Source organism: Oncorhynchus mykiss, chromosome 19, assembly GCF_013265735.2.
Source record: "Oncorhynchus mykiss isolate Arlee chromosome 19, USDA_OmykA_1.1, whole genome shotgun sequence".
Lineage (NCBI taxonomy): Eukaryota > Metazoa > Chordata > Actinopteri > Salmoniformes > Salmonidae > Oncorhynchus > Oncorhynchus mykiss.
The window spans coordinates 60,664,585-60,683,804 of NC_048583.1; positions in this window are offsets into that span (position 1 = coordinate 60,664,585).

The window sequence follows — 19,220 nt, forward strand, 5'->3', positions numbered from 1 at the left end:
GATACTAATATCACTGAATGACTGGTTCTGATTCTAATATCACTGACTGACTGGTTCTGATTCGAATATCACTGACTGACTGGTTCTGATACTAATATCACTGACTGACTGGTTTTGATTCTAATATCACTGACTGACTGACTGGTTCTGATACTAATTTCACTGACTGACTGACTGGTTCTGATACTAATATCACTGACTGACTGGTTCTGATTCTAATATCACTGACTGACTAACTGGTTCTGATACTAATTTCACTGACTGACTGACTGGTTCTGATACTAATTTCACTGACTGACTGACTGGTAATGATACTTAATATCACTGGCTGACTGGTTCTGATACTAATATCACTGACTGACTGACTGGTTCTGATACTAATTTCACTGACTGACTGACTGGTTCTGATTCTAATATCACTGACTGACTGGTTCTGATTCTAATATCACTGACTGACTGACTGGTTCTGATACTAATATCACTGGCTGACTGGTTCTGATTCTAATATCACTGGCTGACTGGTTCTGATACTAATATCACTGACTGACTGGTTCTGATACTTAATATCACTGGCTGACTGGTTCTGATACCAATATCACTGACTGACTGGTTCTGATACTAATATCACTGACTGACTGGTTCTGATACTAATATCACTGACTGACTTGTTCTGATACTAATATCACTGGCTGACTGGTTCTGATACTAACATCACTGGCTGACTGGTTCTGATACTAATATCACTGACTGACTGGTTCTGATACCAATATCACTGACTGACTGGTTCTGATACTAATATCACTGACTGACTGGTTCTGATACTAATATCACTGACTGACTGGTTCTGATACTAATATCACTGACTGACTGACTGATTCTGATTCTAAAATCACTAGCTGACTGGTTCTGATACTAATACCACTGACTGACTGACTGGTTCTGATACTAATATCACTGACTGACTGGTTCTGATACCAATATCACTGACTGACTGGTTCTGATACTAATATCACTGACTGACTGGTTCTGATACTAATATCACTGACTGACTTGTTCTGATACTAATATCACTGGCTGACTGGTTCTGATACTAATATCACTGACTGACTGGGTCTGATACTAATATCACTGACTGACTGACTGGTTCTGATTCTAATATCACTAGCTGACTGGTTCTGATACTAATACCACTGACTGACTGACTGGTTCTGATACTAATATCACTGACTGACTGGTTCTGATACCAATATCACTGACTGACTGGTTCTGATACTAATATCACTGACTGACTGGTTCTGATACTAATATCACTGACTGACTGGTTTTGATTCTAATATCACTGACTGACTGACTGGTTCTGATACTAATTTCACTGACTGACTGACTGGTTCTGATACTAATATCACTGACTGACTGGTTCTGATTCTAATATCACTGACTGACTAACTGGTTCTGATACTAATTTCACTGACTGACTGACTGGTAATGATACTTAATATCACTGGCTGACTGGTTCTGATACTAATATCACTGACTGACTGACTGGTTCTGATACTAATTTCACTGACTGACTGACTGGTTCTGATTCTAATATCACTGACTGACTGGTTCTGATTCTAATATCACTGACTGACTGACTGGTTCTGATACTAATATCACTGGCTGACTGGTTCTGATTCTAATATCACTGGCTGACTGGTTCTGATACTAATATCACTGACTGACTGGTTCTGATACTTAATATCACTGGCTGACTGGTTCTGATACCAATATCACTGACTGACTGGTTCTGATACTAATATCACTGACTGACTGGTTCTGATACTAATATCACTGACTGACTTGTTCTGATACTAATATCACTGGCTGACTGGTTCTGATACTAACATCACTGGCTGACTGGTTCTGATACTAATATCACTGACTGACTGGTTCTGATACCAATATCACTGACTGACTGGTTCTGATACTAATATCACTGACTGACTGGTTCTGATACTAATATCACTGACTGACTGGTTCTGATACTAATATCACTGACTGACTGACTGATTCTGATTCTAAAATCACTAGCTGACTGGTTCTGATACTAATACCACTGACTGACTGACTGGTTCTGATACTAATATCACTGACTGACTGGTTCTGATACCAATATCACTGACTGACTGGTTCTGATACTAATATCACTGACTGACTGGTTCTGATACTAATATCACTGACTGACTTGTTCTGATACTAATATCACTGGCTGACTGGTTCTGATACTAATATCACTGACTGACTGGGTCTGATACTAATATCACTGACTGACTGACTGGTTCTGATTCTAATATCACTAGCTGACTGGTTCTGATACTAATACCACTGACTGACTGACTGGTTCTGATACTAATATCACTGACTGACTGGTTCTGATACCAATATCACTGACTGACTGGTTCTGATACTAATATCACTGACTGACTGGTTCTGATACTAATATCACTGACTGACTGGTTCTGATACTAATATCACTGACTGACTGACTGGTTCTGATTCTAATATCACTAGCTGACTGGTTCTGATACTAATACCACTGACTGACTGACTGGTTCTGATACTAATATCACTGACTGACTGGTTCTGATACCAATATCACTGACTGACTGGTTCTGATACTAATATCACTGACTGACTGGTTCTGATACTAATATCACTGACTGACTTGTTCTGATACTAATATCACTGGCTGACTGGTTCTGATACTAACATCACTGGCTGACTGGTTCTGATACTAACATCACTGGCTGACTGGTTCTGATACTAATATCACTGGCTGACTGGTTCTGATACTAATATCACTGACTGACTGGTTCTGATACTAATATCACTGACTGACTGACTGGTTCTGATTCTAATATCACTGACTGACTGGTTCTTGTTACTAATATCACTGGCTGACTGGTTCTGATTCTAATATCACTGACTGACTGGTTCTGATACTAATATCACTGGCTGACTGGTTCTGATTCTAATATCACTGACTGACTGGTTCTGATACGAATATCACTGACTGACTGACTGGTTCTAATACTCATTTCACTGACTGACTGGTTCACCAACTACTGGTTCACCAACCACACTGACTGACTGGTTCACCAACCACACTGACTGACTGGTTCACCAACCACACTGACTGACTGGTTCACCAACCACACTGACTGACTGGTTCACCAACCACACTGACTGACTGGTTCACCAACCACACTGACTGACTGGTTCACCAACCACAATAACTTCACTGTTGTGTACTTGTACCCTTTATTCCCCATTTCTGAATCCGACTGAGGAATAATTTTTCGGCTTGGCGTTGGAAAGTGTATTACCGCCAACCACAGGCCTGCCTGCCTTTTCTGCAAGCAATGGAAGAGGCATGCAGAACCATTGACTCAACTCCAGCCACTTTAATAATGGGAATTGATGGGAAATGATGTAAATATATCACTAGCCACTTTAAACAATGCTACCTTATATAATGTTACTTACCCTACATTATTCATCTCATATGCATACGTATATACTGCACTCTATATCATCGACTGTATCCTTATGTAATACATGTATCACTAGTCACTTTAACTATGCCACTTTGTTTACATAGTCATCTCATATGTATATACTGTACTCGATACCATCTACTGTATCTTGCCTATGCTGCTCTGTACCATCACTCATTCATATATCCTTATGTACATATTCTTTATCCCCTTACACTGTGTACAAGACAGTAGTTTTTGGAATTGTTAGTTAGATTACTTGTTGGTTATTACTGCATTGTCGGAACTAGAAGCACAAGCATTTCGCTACACTCGCATTAACATCTGCTAACCATGTGTATGTGACAAATACAATTTGATTTGATTTGAGGTGGGGGTCAGTCCAGGGTTGGTTTATGGCACAGCGATATTTTCCACATTGCCTAGCCAGGGATGACATGGCTTGTGATGTGGATGAGGTGATGTTGCCAAACCTTTAGAGAAGGCGGGATCCATAAACCATCCACCCCATCCCTTACAATCCCTTACCATACTATCTTTGTTTACTATTGCACTGTAATTTTACAGTAATTACTTTTGTTTCCGTGAGTTTACAGTAACATATTGTATTGATTACTGTACTGTAAGTCTAGTTTTATTTTGGTTCTGATACTAATACCACTGACTGACTGGTTCTGATTCTAATATCACTGACTGACTGGTTCTGATACTAATACCACTGACTGACTGGTTCTGATTCTAATATCACTGACTGAGTGGTTCTGATACTAATATCACTGGCTGACTGGTTCTGATTCTAATATCACTGACTGACTGGTTCTGATTCTAATATAACTGGCTGACTGGTTCTGATACTAATATCACTGACTGACTGGTTCTGATACTAATATCACTGACTGACTGGTTCTGATACTAATATCACTGACTGACTGGTTCTGATACTAATATCACTGACTGACTGGTTCTGATTCTAATATCACTGGCTGACTGGTTCTGATACTAATATCACTGACTGACTGGTTCTGATTCTAATATCACTGACTGACTGGTTCTGATACTAATATCACTGACTGACTGGTTCTGATACTAATATCACTGGCTGACTGGTTCTGATACTAATATCACTGGCTGACTGGTTCTGATTCTAATATCACTGGCTGACTAGTTCTGATTCTAATATCACTGACTGACTGGTTCTGATTCTAATATCACTGGCTGACTGGTTCTGATTCTAATATCACTGGCTGACTAGTTCTGATTCTAATATCACTGACTGACTGGTTCTGATTCTAATATCACTGACTGACTAGTTATGATACTAATATCACTGACTGACTGGTTCTGATTCTAATATCACTGGCTGACTAGTTCTGATTCTAATATATCACTGACTGACTGGTTCTGATTCTAATATCACTGGCTGACTGGTTCTGATTCTAATATCACTGGCTGACTAGTTCTGATTCTAATATCACTGACTGACTGGTTCTGATTCTAATATCACTGACTGACTAGTTCTGATACTAATATCACTGACTGACTGGTTCTGATACTAATATCACTGACTGACTGGTTCTGATCCTAATATCACTGACTGACTGGTTCTGATACTAATATCACTGACTGACTGGTTCTGATACTAATTTCACTGACTGACTGGTTCTGATACTAATATCACCGACTGACTGGTTCTGATTCTAATATCACTGACTGACTGACTGGTTCTGATACTAATTTCACTGAGTGACTGGTTCTGATACTAATATCACTGGCTGACTGGTTCTGATACTAATATCACTGACTGACTGGTTCTGATACTAATATCACTGACTGACTGGTTATGATACTTAATATCACTAGCTGACTGGTTCTGATACTAATATCACTGACTGACTGACTGGTTCTGAAACTAATATCACTGACTGACTGGTTATGATAATTAATATCACTGGCTGACTGGTTCTGATACCAATATCACTGACAGACTTGTTCTGATACTAATATCACTGACTGACTTGTTCTGATACTAATATCACTGGCTGACTGGTTCTGATACTAATATCACTGGCTGACTGGTTCTGATACTAATATCACTGACTGACTGGTTCTGATACTAATATCACTGACTGACTGGTTCTGATACTAATATCACTGACTGACTGGTTCTGATACTAATATCACTGACTGACTGGTTCTGATACTAATATCACTGACTGACTGACTGACTGGTTCTGATACTAATATCACCGACTGACTGGTTCTGATACTAATATCACTGACTGACTGACTGGTTCTGATACTAATTTCACTGACTGACTGGTTCACCAACCACAATAACTTCACAGTTGCTGACTGACTGACTGGTTCTGATACTAATATCACTGACTGACTGACTGGTTCTGAAACTAATATCACTGACTGACTGGTTATGATAATTAATATCACTGGCTGACTGGTTCTGATACCAATATCACTGACAGACTTGTTCTGATACTAATATCACTGACTGACTTGTTCTGATTCTAATATCACTGGCTGACTGGTTCTGATACTAATATCACTGGCTGACTGGTTCTGATACTAATATCACTGACTGACTGGTTCTGATACTAATATCACTGACTGACTGGTTCTGATACTAATATCACTGACTGACTGACTGACTGGTTCTGATACTAATATCACCGACTGACTGGTTCTGATACTAATATCACTGACTGACTGACTGGTTCTGATACTAATTTCACTGACTGACTGGTTCACCAACCGCTGGTTCACCAACTGCTGGTTCACCAACCACTGGTTCACCAACCACACTGACTGACTGGTTCACCAACAACACTGACTGACTGGTTCACCAACCACACTGACTGACTGGTTCACCAACCACACTGACTGACTGGTTCACCAACCACACTGACTGACTGGTTCACCAACCACTGGTTCACCAACCACACTGACTGACTGGTTCACCAACCACACTGACTGACTGGTTCACCAACCACACTGACTGACTGGTTCACCAACCACACTGACTGACTGGTTCACCAACCACACTGACTGACTGGTTCACCAACCACAATAACTTCACTGTTGTGTACTTGTCCCCTTTATTCCCCATTTCTCAATCCGACTGAGGAATAATTTTTCGGCTTGGCGTTGGAAAGTGTATTACCGCCAACCACAGGCCTGCCTGCCTTTTCTGCAAGCAATGGAAGAGGCATGCAGAACCATTGAGGTGGGGGTCAGTCCAGGGTTGGTTTATGGCACAGCGATATTTTCCACATTGCCTAGCCAGGGATGACATGGCTTGTGATGTGGATGAGGTGATGTTGCCAAACCTTTAGAGAAGGCGGGATCCATAAACCATCCACCCCATCCCTTACAATCCCTTACCATACTATCTTTGTTTACTATTGCACTGTAATTTTACAGTAATTACTTTTGTTTCTGTGAGTTTACAGTAACATATTGTATTGATTACTGTACTGTAAGTCTAGTTTTATTTTGGTTCTGATACTAATACCACTGACTGACTGGTTCTGATTCTAATATCACTGACTGAATGGTTCTGATACTAATACCACTGACTGACTGGTTCTGATTCTAATATCACTGACTGACTGGTTCTGATTCTAATATCACTGACTGAGTGGTTCTGATACTAATATCACTGAGTGACTGGTTCTGATACTAATATCACTGACTGACTGTTTCTGATACTAATATCACTGAGTGACTGTTTCTGATACTAATATCACTGAGTGACTGGTTCTGATACTAATTCCACTGACTGACTGGTTCTGATACGAATTCCACTGACTGACTGGTTCTGATACTAATTCCACTGACTGACTGGTTCTGATACTAATTCCACTGACTGACTGGTTCTGATACTAATATCACTGACTGACTGGTTCTGATACTAATTCCACTGACTGACTGGTTCTGATACTAATTCCACTGACTGACTGGTTCTGATACTAATTTCACTGACTGACTGGTTCTGATACTAATTCCACTGACTGACTGGTTCTGATACTAATTCCACTGACTGACTGGTTCTGATACTAATTCTCTGGTTCTGATACTAATTCTCTGGTTCTGATACTAATTCTCTGGTTCTGATACTAATTCCACTGACTGACTGGTTCTGATACTAATTCTCTGGTTCTGATACTAATTCTCTGGTTCTGATACTAATTCTCTGGTTCTGATACTAATTCCACTGACTGACTGGTTCTGATACTAATTCTCTGGTTCTGATACTAATTCTCTGGTTCTGATACTAATTCTCTGGTTCTGATACTAATTCCACTGACTGACTGGTTCTGATACTAATTATCTGGTTCTGATACTAATTCTCTGGTTCTGATACTAATTCTCTGGTTCTGATACTAATTCTCTGGTTCTGATACTAATTCCACTGACTGACTGGTTCTGATACTAATTCTCTGGTTCTGATACTAAGACTCTGGTTCTGATACTAAGACTCACGTAAGGTTACTCATCACGCGATCGTGGTTCACTTATCCACCTCCATGACATGTGCAAATGTTTACGTGTTTGTGTGTGTCAGTGTTGGAATGATTCTTGTTGCTTTCAGTCCTTTATCCCCTCTACCATCATGTTGATTATTAAAAACACAACCCCCCCCCCCCCCCCCCCCCCCCACACACCCCTACTCCTTCTCCTTGTTCCCCTGTTCCTTCTGTCTTTCATTGTGGAGCAGCACTCCATCACTGACCACATGACAGCCTCTCCTCATTTACCCCCTCGGACCACCACCAAAATAGACCAGCTAATGTCCTGCTGAATAAATATTCTGTCTCATGGCTGGTGTGTTTATGCCGGTAGATTGATACTAATGTCTGTCTGTGTGTGTGTGTGTGTGTGTGTGTGTGTGTGTGTGCTGTGTGTGTGTGTTCTGTGTGTGTGTGTGTGTGTGTGTGTGTGCTGTGTGTGTGCAGTAAGTATGCTTTTAAAGGCAAATACATATACATGTGTGGGATTTGATTTCCGCATGAGATCTTTCAACAAAGATGGTTGTGTGTGTCTGTCTGTGTGTGTTTATAAGTCATCAGAAGCAGCTAGTTTCGCTCTGCTCCTCAGCTGTGCTGCGGCTGTGGACCACAACACACCAAAACGCAACAGAACAGAACACAACCCAACAGAACAGAACACAACCCAACACATCACAACAGAACACAACCCAACAGAACACATCACAACAGAACACATCACAACAGAACACATCACAACAGAACACATCACAACAGAACACAACCCAACAGAACACATCACAACAGAACACATCACAACAGAACAGAACACATCACAACAGAACACATCACAACAGAACAGAACACATCACAACAGAACACAACCCAACAGAACACATCACAACAGAACACATCACAACACAACACATCACAACAGAACACATCACAACAGAACAGAACACATCACAACAGAACACATCACAACAGAACACATCACAACAGAACACATCACAACAGAACACAACCCAACAGAACACATCACAACAGAACACATCACAACAGAACAGAACACATCACAACAGAACACATCACAACAGAACAGAACACATCACAACAGAACACAACCCAACAGAACACAACCCAACAGAACAAATCACAACACAACACAACATTGCTTAACAAAAAGTAACAGAATAGACACCAACTCTGCTCCCCTACGCAACTCACACCAACTTCAACCCTACTGACAGGAAATGTCACCCTATTCCCTATATAGGGCCTATATAGTGCACTACTTTTGACAAGAGTCCAATGGCTAGGGCACCATCTCGTACACAATAAGAAAGACAAAGGGTAGAGCTTTCCTTCATATTTTTCCCAGAAATGTGTTGTCTGTTATTCCATCACTAGACAGTTAGAGAACCACACTAAGCCCACAGACGTTATTAATAAATCATTTTATGTAGACACACATTATATGTTGCAGGGAGGATGTCACAGTTAATTCTGTATTAAATTCGAAAACGAAGAGAGTTAGGAGAGAGTTAGGAGAGAGACGTAGAGGGACGTAGAGGGACGGAGAGAGTTAGGAGAGAGACGTAGAGAGTTAGGAGAGAGTTAGGAGAGAGACGTAGAGAGTTAGGAGAGAGACGTAGAGAGTTAGGAGAGAGACGTAGAGAGTTAGGAGAGAGACGTAGAGGGACGTAGAGAGTTAGGAGAGAGACGTAGCGGGACGTAGAGAGACGTAGAGAGACGTAGAGAGACAGAGACGTAGAGAGACATAGATGGACGTAGAGTGTTAGGAGAGAGACGTAGAGAGACGTAGAGAGACGTAGAGGGACGTAGAGGGACGGAGAGAGTTAGGAGAGAGACGTAGAGGGACGTAGAGGGACGTAGAGAGTTAGGAGAGAGACGTAGAGAGTTAGGAGAGAGTTAGGAGAGAGACGTAGAGAGTTAGGAGAGAGACGTAGAGAGTTAGGAGAGAGACGTAGAGAGTTAGGAGAGAGACGTAGAGGGACGTAGAGAGACGTAGAGAGACGTAGAGAGTTAGGAGAGAGACGTAGAAGGACGTAGAGAGTTAGGAGAGAGACGTAGAGGGACGTAGAGAGTTAGGAGAGAGACGTAGAGAGACGTAGAGGGACGTAGAGGGACGTAGAGAGTTAGGAGAGAGACGTAGAGAGACGTAGAGGGACGTAGAGAGACGTAGAGGGTCGTAGAGAGACGTAGAGAGACGTAGAGAGTTAGGAGAGAGACGTAGAGAGACGTAGAGAGTTAGGAGAGAGACGTAGAGAGACGTAGAGGGACGTAGAGAGACGTAGAGAGACGTAGAGAGTTAGGAGAGAGACGTAGAGGGACATAGAGAGACGTAGAGGGACGTAGAGAGACGTAGAGAGACATAGAGGGACGTAGAGAGATGTAGAGGGACGTAGAGAGACGTAGAGAGTTAGGAGAGAGCGGATCCCACTAGATGGCAAAAATGCAAACTGAAAAATTGGCCATGTTGTAAAAATGTATTTAAAAAAACAAAACAAGTATTTTAACGTAAGGGTTAGGCATTAGATTAGCAGTGGGGTTATGGTTAAGGTTAGGGTTACGTTTAAATTACATTTTTAAGAAGATACATTTTAGAACTAGGCTTCAGACTTTGCAACTTGGCCAAAGCAGGAACTTCCCAGTCAACAGTTCAGCTTATGCTGATGAAATATTTGCTATGTAGTCAATCAGTATGGCTAATCAGGAACATATGTCCATAGGGACTGTATATGAGTATATACACAAACACAAACTCATTTTGTCCATAAAGATTACTGTATGTATTGATATTTTAATGAAACTCCACCTCTCCAGTCCTTCTCTCATTCCCTCTTGATTGGTCTCTCTCTTCCCTACCTCTCTCTCTCTGTCTCTCTCTCTGTCACTGTCTCTCTCTGTCTCTGTCTCTCTCTCTCTCCAGTCCTTCTCTCATTCCCTCTTGATTGGTCTCTCTCTTCCCTACCTCTCTCTCTCTGTCTCTCTCTCTCTGTCTCTCTCTCTCTCTCTCTCTCCAGTCCTTCTCTCATTCCCTCTTGATTGGTCTCTCTCTTCCCTACCCCTCTCTCTCTCTCTCTATGTCTTTGTCTTTGTCTCCCCTTCTCTCACTCTCTGTCTCTCTCCAGTCCTTCTCTCATTCCCTCTTGATTGGTCTCTCTCTTCCCTACCTCTCTCTCTCTGTCTCTCTCTCTCTCTGTCTCTCATTCCCTCTTGATTGGTCTCTCTCTTCCCTACCTCTCTCTCTCTCTATGTCTTTGTCTTTGTCTCCCCTTCTCTCACTCTCTGTCTCTCTCCAGTCCTTCTCTCATTCCCTCTTGATTGGTCTCTCTCTTCCCTACCTCTCTCTCTCTCTCTCTGTCTCTCTCTGTCTCTCGCTCTGTCTCTGTCTCTCTCCAGTCCTTCTCTCATTCCCTCTTGATTGGTCTCTCTCTTCCCTACCTCTCTCTCTCTCTCTCTGTCTTTGTCTTTGTCTCCCCTTCTCTCACTCTCTGTCTCGCTCTCTCTTATATGATAGTTACAGTGCCTTACAAAAGTATTCTTCCCCCTTGGTTTTTTCCCTATTTTGTTGCATTACAACCTGTAATTTAAATTTATTTTTATTTAGATTTCATGTAATGGACATAAACAAAATAGTCCAAATTGGTGAAGTGAAATTTAAAAAATGACTTGTTTAAAAAATAATAATAATAATAATTAAAATGGAAAAGTGGTGCGTGCATATGTGTTCACCCCCTTTACTATGAAGCCCCTAAATAAGATCTGGTGCAACCAATTACCTTCAGAAGTCACATAACTAGTTAAACAAAGTCCACCTGTGTGCAATCTAAGTGTCACATGATCTGTCACATGATCTCAGTATATATACACACCTGTTCTGAAATCCATTATTAAAAAGAATAAGGCACCACAACAAACCTGTCAAGAGAGGGCCACCCATCAAAACACATAGACCAGGCAAGGAGGGCATTCATCAGAGAGGCTACAAAGAGATCAAAGATCACCCTGAAGGAGCTGCAAAGCTCCACAGTGGAGATAGGAGTATCTGTCCGTAGGACCACTTTAAGCCGTACACTTCACAGAGCTGGGCTTTACGGAAGATTGGCCAGAGAGCCATTGCTTAAAGAAAGAAATAAGGAAGCACGTTTGGTGTTTGCCAAAAGGCATGTGGGAGACTCCCCAAACATATTGAAGAAGGTACTCTGGTCAGATGAGACTGAAATTTAGCTTTTTGGCCATCAAGGGAAACACTATGTCTGGCGCAAAACCAACACCTTTCATCACCCCAAGAACACCATCGGCAGGGGCTGAGAAACTGGTCAGAATTGAAGGACTGATGGATGACGCTAAATACAGGGAAATTCTTGAGGGAAACCTGTTTCAGTCTTCCAGAGATTTGAGATTGGGACGGAGGTTCACCTTCCAACAGGGAAATGACCCTAAGCATACTGCTAAAGCCACACTTGAGTGGTTTAAGGGGAAACATTTACATGTCTTGGAATGGCCTAGTCAAAGCCCAGACCTCAGTCCAATTGAGAATCTGTGGTATGACTTAAAGATGGCTGAACACCTGTGGAACCCATCCAACTTGAAGGAGCCGGAGAAGTTTTGCCTTTAAGAATGGGCACAAATCCCAGTGGCTAGATGTGCCAAGCTTATAGAGACATACCCAAGAGACTTGCAGATGTAATTGCAGCAAAGTATTGAAACAATCCTCTTCTTGTGAATGACTGGACCAAGTCGCAGCGTGAGACGTGTTCATGATATTTTTATTAAAATCAGAACACTAGACTAAAACACAACAAAGAGGAAAACAAACAGTTATGTAAGGAAACTAACAAAACAGAAAACAACTACCCACAAAACCCATGTGGGCAAGAGCTACCTAAGTATGGTTCTCAATCAGAGACAACGATAGTCAGCTGTCCCTGATTGAGAACCATACCCGGCCAAAAACAAAGAAATACAAAAACATAGAAAAAAATAACATAGAATACCCACTCTAGTCACACCCTGGCCTAACCAAAATAGAGAATAAAATCCTCTCTATGGCCAGGGCGTGACAACTATTGACTTTGCGGGGGGGTGAATAGTTGTTTTACAGTAAAAAAAAAATTGCATCTTCAAAGTGGAAGGCATGTTGTGTAAATCAAATGACACAGCCCCCCCCCCCCCAAACATCTATTTTAATTCCAGGTTGTAAGGCAACAAAATAAGAAAAATGCCAAGGGGGGTGAATACTTTCACAAGCCACTGTAAGTGACTGTTGGTTTTGGATTTTCACCTAATCTCTCCTCATCTACACTCCCCATCCCTCCCTTCTCCTCTCTCCTCCACTTCTCTCCTGTCCTCCCCTCCCCAAACCCTCCTCTGCACTCTCTCCTCCCCTCCTCTCTTATCCTCTCCTCCTCTCCTCTCCCCCTCTCCTTTCTGTTTGTGGAGACATTTCAACATCCGAAACATTCATGATTTAAAATCTGTTGGTTATGTCCAGATATATGCATGCAAGCACATGCCCCCGTATTGAAATAGACAACACACACACACACACACACACACTCACACACTCTCTTACAGTTTAATCATTAACCAGATGCTCTTATCCAGAATGACTTACAGCAAGTGCATTCATCTTAAGATGCTGTAGAGAGGTGGGACAAGCACATATCTTAGTCATAGGATCTGTGCTGCTTCCTGTGTGAGGCACGGTGTTGCAGAGTGAGTCACTGCTTTCATGTTTGCAGAGAACAACAGGGTGTTGTCCAGGGTCACGCCAGCTCTGTCTTGTCAAGGTTGAGCTTGAGGTGGTGGGCCAACATCCAAGCTGAGATATCTGCTAGGCACGAAGAGATGTGTGTCACCACCTGCGTGTCAGAAGGGAGGGACGGAGAAAAGTAGTTGAGTGTTATCCGCATAGCAATGAGTGTTATTGAGTGTTATTGAGTGTTATCCGCATAGCTCTCCTTCATTGGTGATGTTTATGGTTGATAGATGGAGTGTCTATCCTCTCCTCTCCTCTCCTCCATTGGTGATGTTTATGGTTGATAGATGGAGTGTCTTCCTCTCCGTTCCTCTTCTCCATTGGTGATGTTTATGGTTGATAGATGGAGTGTCTTCCTCTCCGTTCCTCTCCTCCATTGGTGATGTTTATGGTTGATAGATGGAGTGTCTTCCTCTCCGTTCCTCTTCTCCATTGGTGATGTTTATGGTTGATAGATGGAGTGTCTTCCTCTCCTCTCCTCTCCTCCATTGGTGATGTTTATGGTTGATAGATGGAGTGTCTTCCTCTCCTCTCCTCTCCTCCATTGGTGATGTTTATGGTTGATAGATGGAGTGTCTTCCTCTCCTCTCCTCTCCTCCATTGGTGATGTTTATGGTTGATAGATGGAGTGTCTTCCTCTCCGTTCCTCTCCTCCATTGGTGATGTTTATGGTTGATAGATGGAGTGTCTTCCTCTCCTCTCCTCTCCTCCATTGGTGATGTTTATGGTTGATAGATGGAGTGTCTTCCTCTCCGTTCCTCTTCTCCATTGGTGATGTTTATGGTTGATAGATGGAGTGTCTTCCTCTCCGTTCCTCTCCTCCATTGGTGATGTTTATGGTTGATAGATGGAGTGTCTTCCTCTCCGTTCCTCTTCTCCATTGGTGATGTTTATGGTTGATAGATGGAGTGTCTTCCTCTCCGTTCCTCTCCTCCATTGGTGATGTTTATGGTTGATAGATGGAGTGTCTTCCTCTCCGTTCCTCTTCTCCATTGGTGATGTTTATGGTTGATAGATGGAGTGTCTATCCTCTCCTCTCCTCCATTGGTGATGTTTATGGTTGATAGATGGAGTGTCTTCCTCTCCGTTCCTCTCCTCCATTGGTGATGTTTATGGTTGACAGATGGAGTGTCTTCCTCTCCGTTCCTCTCCTCCATTGGTGATGTTTATGGTTGATAGATGGAGTGTCTTCCTCTCCGTTCCTCTCCTCCATTGGTGATGTTTATGGTTGACAGATGGAGTGTCTTCCTCTCCGTTCCTCTCCTCCATTAGTGATGTTTATGGTTGATAGATGGAGTGTCTTCCTCTCCGTTCCTCTCCTCCATTGGTGATCTTTATGGTTGATAGATGGAGTGTCTTCCTCTCCGTTCCTCTCCTCCATTGGTGATGTTTATGGTTGATAGATGGAATGTCTTCCTCTCCGTACCTCTCCTCCATTGCTGATGGTTATGGTTGATAGATGGAGTGTCTATCCTCTCCGTTCCTCTCCTCCATTGGTGATGTTTATGGTTGATAGATGGAGTGTCTTCCTCTCCTCTCCTCCATTGGTGATGTTTATGGTTGATAGATGGAGTGTCTTCCTCTCCTCTCCTCCATTGGTGATGTTTATGGTTGATAGATGGAGTGTCTTCCTCTCCGTTCCTCTCCTCCATTGGTGATGTTTATGGTTGATAGATGGAGTGTCTTCCTCTCCGTTCCTCTCCTCCATTGGTGATGTTTATGGTTGACAGATGGAGTGTCTTCCTCTCCGTTCCTCTTCTCCATTGGTGATGTTTATGGTTGATAGATGGAGTGTCTTCCTCTCCTCTCCTCCATTGGTGATGTTTATGGTTGATAGATGGAGTGTCTATCCTCTCCGTTCCTCTCCTCCATTGGTGATGTTTATGGTTGATAGATGGAGTGTCTTCCTCTCCGTTCCTCTCCTCCATTGGTGATGTTTATGGTTGATAGATGGAGTGTCTTCCTCTCCGTTCCTCTCCTCCATTGGTGATGTTTATGGTTGATAGATGGAATGTCTTCCTCTCCGTTCCTCTCCTCCATTGGTGATGTTTATGGTTGATAGATGGAGTGTCTATCCTCTCCGTTCCTCTCCTCCATTGGTGATGTTTATGGTTGATAGATGGAATGTCTTCCTCCGTCCCTCTCCTCCATTGGTGATGTTTATGGTTGATAGATGGAGTGTCTTCCTCTCCGTTCCTCTCCTCCATTGGTGATGTTTATGGTTGATAGATGGAGTGTCTTCCTCTCCGTTCCTCTCCTCCATTGGTGATGTTTATGGTTGACAGATGGAGTGTCTTCCTCTCCGTTCCTCTCCTCCATTGGTGATGTTTATGGTTGATAGATGGAATGTCTTCCTCTCCGTTCCTCTCCTCCATTGGTGATGTTTATGGTTGATAGATGGAATGTCTTCCTCCGTCCCTCTCCTCCATTGGTAAATGGTTATGGTTGACAGATGGAGTGTCTTCCTCTCCTCTCCTCCATTGGTGATGTTTATGGTTGATAGATGGAGTGTCTTCCTCTCCGTTCCTCTCCTCCATTGGTGATGTTTATGGTTGATAGATGGAGTGTCTTCCTCTCCGTTCCTCTCCTCCATTGGTGATGTTTATGGTTGATAGATGGAGTGTCTTCCTCCGTTCCTCTCCTCCATTAGTGATGTTTATGGTTGATAGATGGAGTGTCTATCCTCTCCGTTCCTCTCCTCCATTAGTGATGTTTATGGTTGATAGATGGAGTGTCTATCCTCTCCGTTCCTCTCCTCCATTGGTGATGTTTATGGTTGATAGATGGAGTGTCTATCCTCTCCGTTCCTCTCCTCCATTGGTGATGTTTATGGTTGATAGATGGAGTGTCTTCCTCTCCTCTCCTCTCCTCCATTAGTGATGTTTATGGTTGATAGATGGAGTGTCTTCCTCTCCGTTCCTCTTCTCCATTGGTGATGTTTATGGTTGATAGATGGAGTGTCTATCCTCTCCGTTCCTCTCCTCCATTGGTGATGTTTATGGTTGATAGATGGAGTGTCTATCCTCTCCGTCCCTCTCCTCCATTGGTGATGTTTATGGTTGATAGATGGAGTGTTTGTGGTCACACTATGTGTTTTATCTGCACTCAGAGCCGTTTATCTGCACTCAGAGCCGTTCTGTGTAGACACATCAAGCGTTCAGCCTGCTGCACAGGCCCTATGGAAGCTCTAGTCTAGAGCGTTCAGCCTGCTGCACAGGCCCTATGGAAGCTCTAGTCTAGAGCGTTCAGCCTGCTGCACAGGCCCTATGGAAGCTCTAGTCTAGAGCGTTCAGCCTCCTGCACAGGCCCTATGGAAGCTCTAGTCTAGAGCGTTCAGCATGCTGCACAGGCCCTATGAAATCTCTAGTCTAGTGTTCACCCTGCTGCACAGGCCCTATGAAATCTCTAGTCTAGAGCGTTCAGCCTGCTGCACAGGCCCTATGGAAGCTCTAGTCTAGAGCGTTCAGCATGCTGCACAGGCCCTATGAAATCTCTAGTCTAGAGTGTTCACCCTGCTGCACAGGCCCTATGAAATCTCTAGTCTAGAGCGTTCAGCCTGCTGCACAGGCCCTATGAAATCTCTAGTCTAGAGCGTTCAGCATGCTGCACAGGCCCTATGAAATCTCTAGTCTAGAGCGTTCAGCCTCCTGCACAGGCCCTATGGAAGCTCTAGTCTAGAGCGTTCAGCATGCTGCACAGGCCCTATGAAATCTCTAGTCTAGAGCGTTCAGCATGCTGCACAGGCCCTATGAAATCTCTAGTCTAGAGCGTTCAGCCTCCTGCACAGGCCCTATGGAAGCTCTAGTCTAGAGCGTTCAGCATGCTGCACAGGCCCTATGAAATCTCTAGTCTAGAGCGTTCAGCATGCTGCACAGGCCCTATGGAAGCTCTAGTCTAGAGCGTTCAGCATGCTGCACAGGCCCTATGGAAGCTCTAGTCTAGAGCGTTCAGCATGCTGCACAGGCCCTATGGAAGCTCTAGTCTGGAGCGTTCAGCATGCTGCACAGGCCCTATGAAATCTCTAGTCTAGAGCGTTCAGCATGCTGCACAGGCCCTATGGAAGCTCTAGTCTAGAGCGTTCAGCATGCTGCACAGGCCCTATGGAAGCTCTAGTCTAGAGCGTTCAGCATGCTGCACAGGCCCTATGGAAGCTCTAGTCTAGAGCGTTCAGCATGCTGCACAGGCCCTATGGAAGCTCTAGTCTAGAGCGTTCAGCATGCTGCACAGGCCCTATGAAATCTCTAGTCTAGAGCGTTCAGCATGCTGCACAGGCCCTATGGAAGCTCTAGTCTAGAGCGTTCAGCATGCTGCACAGGCCCTATGGAAGCTCTAGTCTAGAGCGTTCAGCCTCCTGCACAGGCCCTATGGAAGCTCTAGTCTAGAGCGTTCAGCATGCTGCACAGGCCCTACGAAATCTCTAGTCTAGAGGTTTCTGCCTGCTGCACAGGCCCTATGGAAGCTCTAGTCTAGAGCGTTCAGCATGCTGCACAGGCCCTATGGAAGCTCTAGTCTAGAGCGTTCAGCATGCTGCACAGGCCCTATGGAAGCTCTAGTCTAGAGCGTTCAGCATGCTGCACAGGCCCTATGAAATCTCTAGTCTAGAGCGTTCAGCATGCTGCACAGGCCCTATGAAATCTCTAGTCTAGAGCGTTCAGCATGCTGCACAGGCCCTATGAAATCTCTAGTCTAGAGCGTTCAGCCTCCTGCACAGGCCCTATGGAAGCTCTAGTCTAGAGCGTTCAGCCTCCTGCACAGGCCCTATGGAAGCTCTAGTCTAGAGCGTTCAGCCTCCTGCACAGGCCCTATGGAAGCTCTAGTCTAGAGCGTTCAGCATGCTGCACAGGCCCTATGAAATCTCTAGTCTAGAGCGTTCAGCATGCTGCACAGGCCCTATGGAAGCTCTAGTCTAGAGCGTTCAGCATGCTGCACAGGCCCTATGGAGGCTCTAGTCTAGAGCGTTCAGCATGCTGCACAGGCCCTATGGAAGCTCTAGTCTAGAGCGTTCAGCCTCCTGCACAGGCCCTATGGAAGCTCTAGTCTAGAGCGTTCAGCCTGCTGCACAGGCCCTATGAAATCTCTAGTCTGGAGCGTTCAGCATGCTGCACAGGCCCTATGGAAGCTCTAGTCTAGAGCGTTCAGCATGCTGCACAGGCCCTATGGAAGCTCTAGTCTAGAGCGTTCAGCATGCTGCACAGGCCCTATGGAAGCTCTAGTCTAGAGCGTTCAGCATGCTGCACAGGCCCTATGAAATCTCTAGTCTAGAGCGTTCAGCATGCTGCACAGGCCCTATGAAATCTCTAGTCTAGAGCGTTCAGCATGCTGCACAGGCCCTATGGAAGCTCTAGTCTAGAGCGTTCAGCATGCTGCACAGGCCCTATGGAAGCTCTAGTC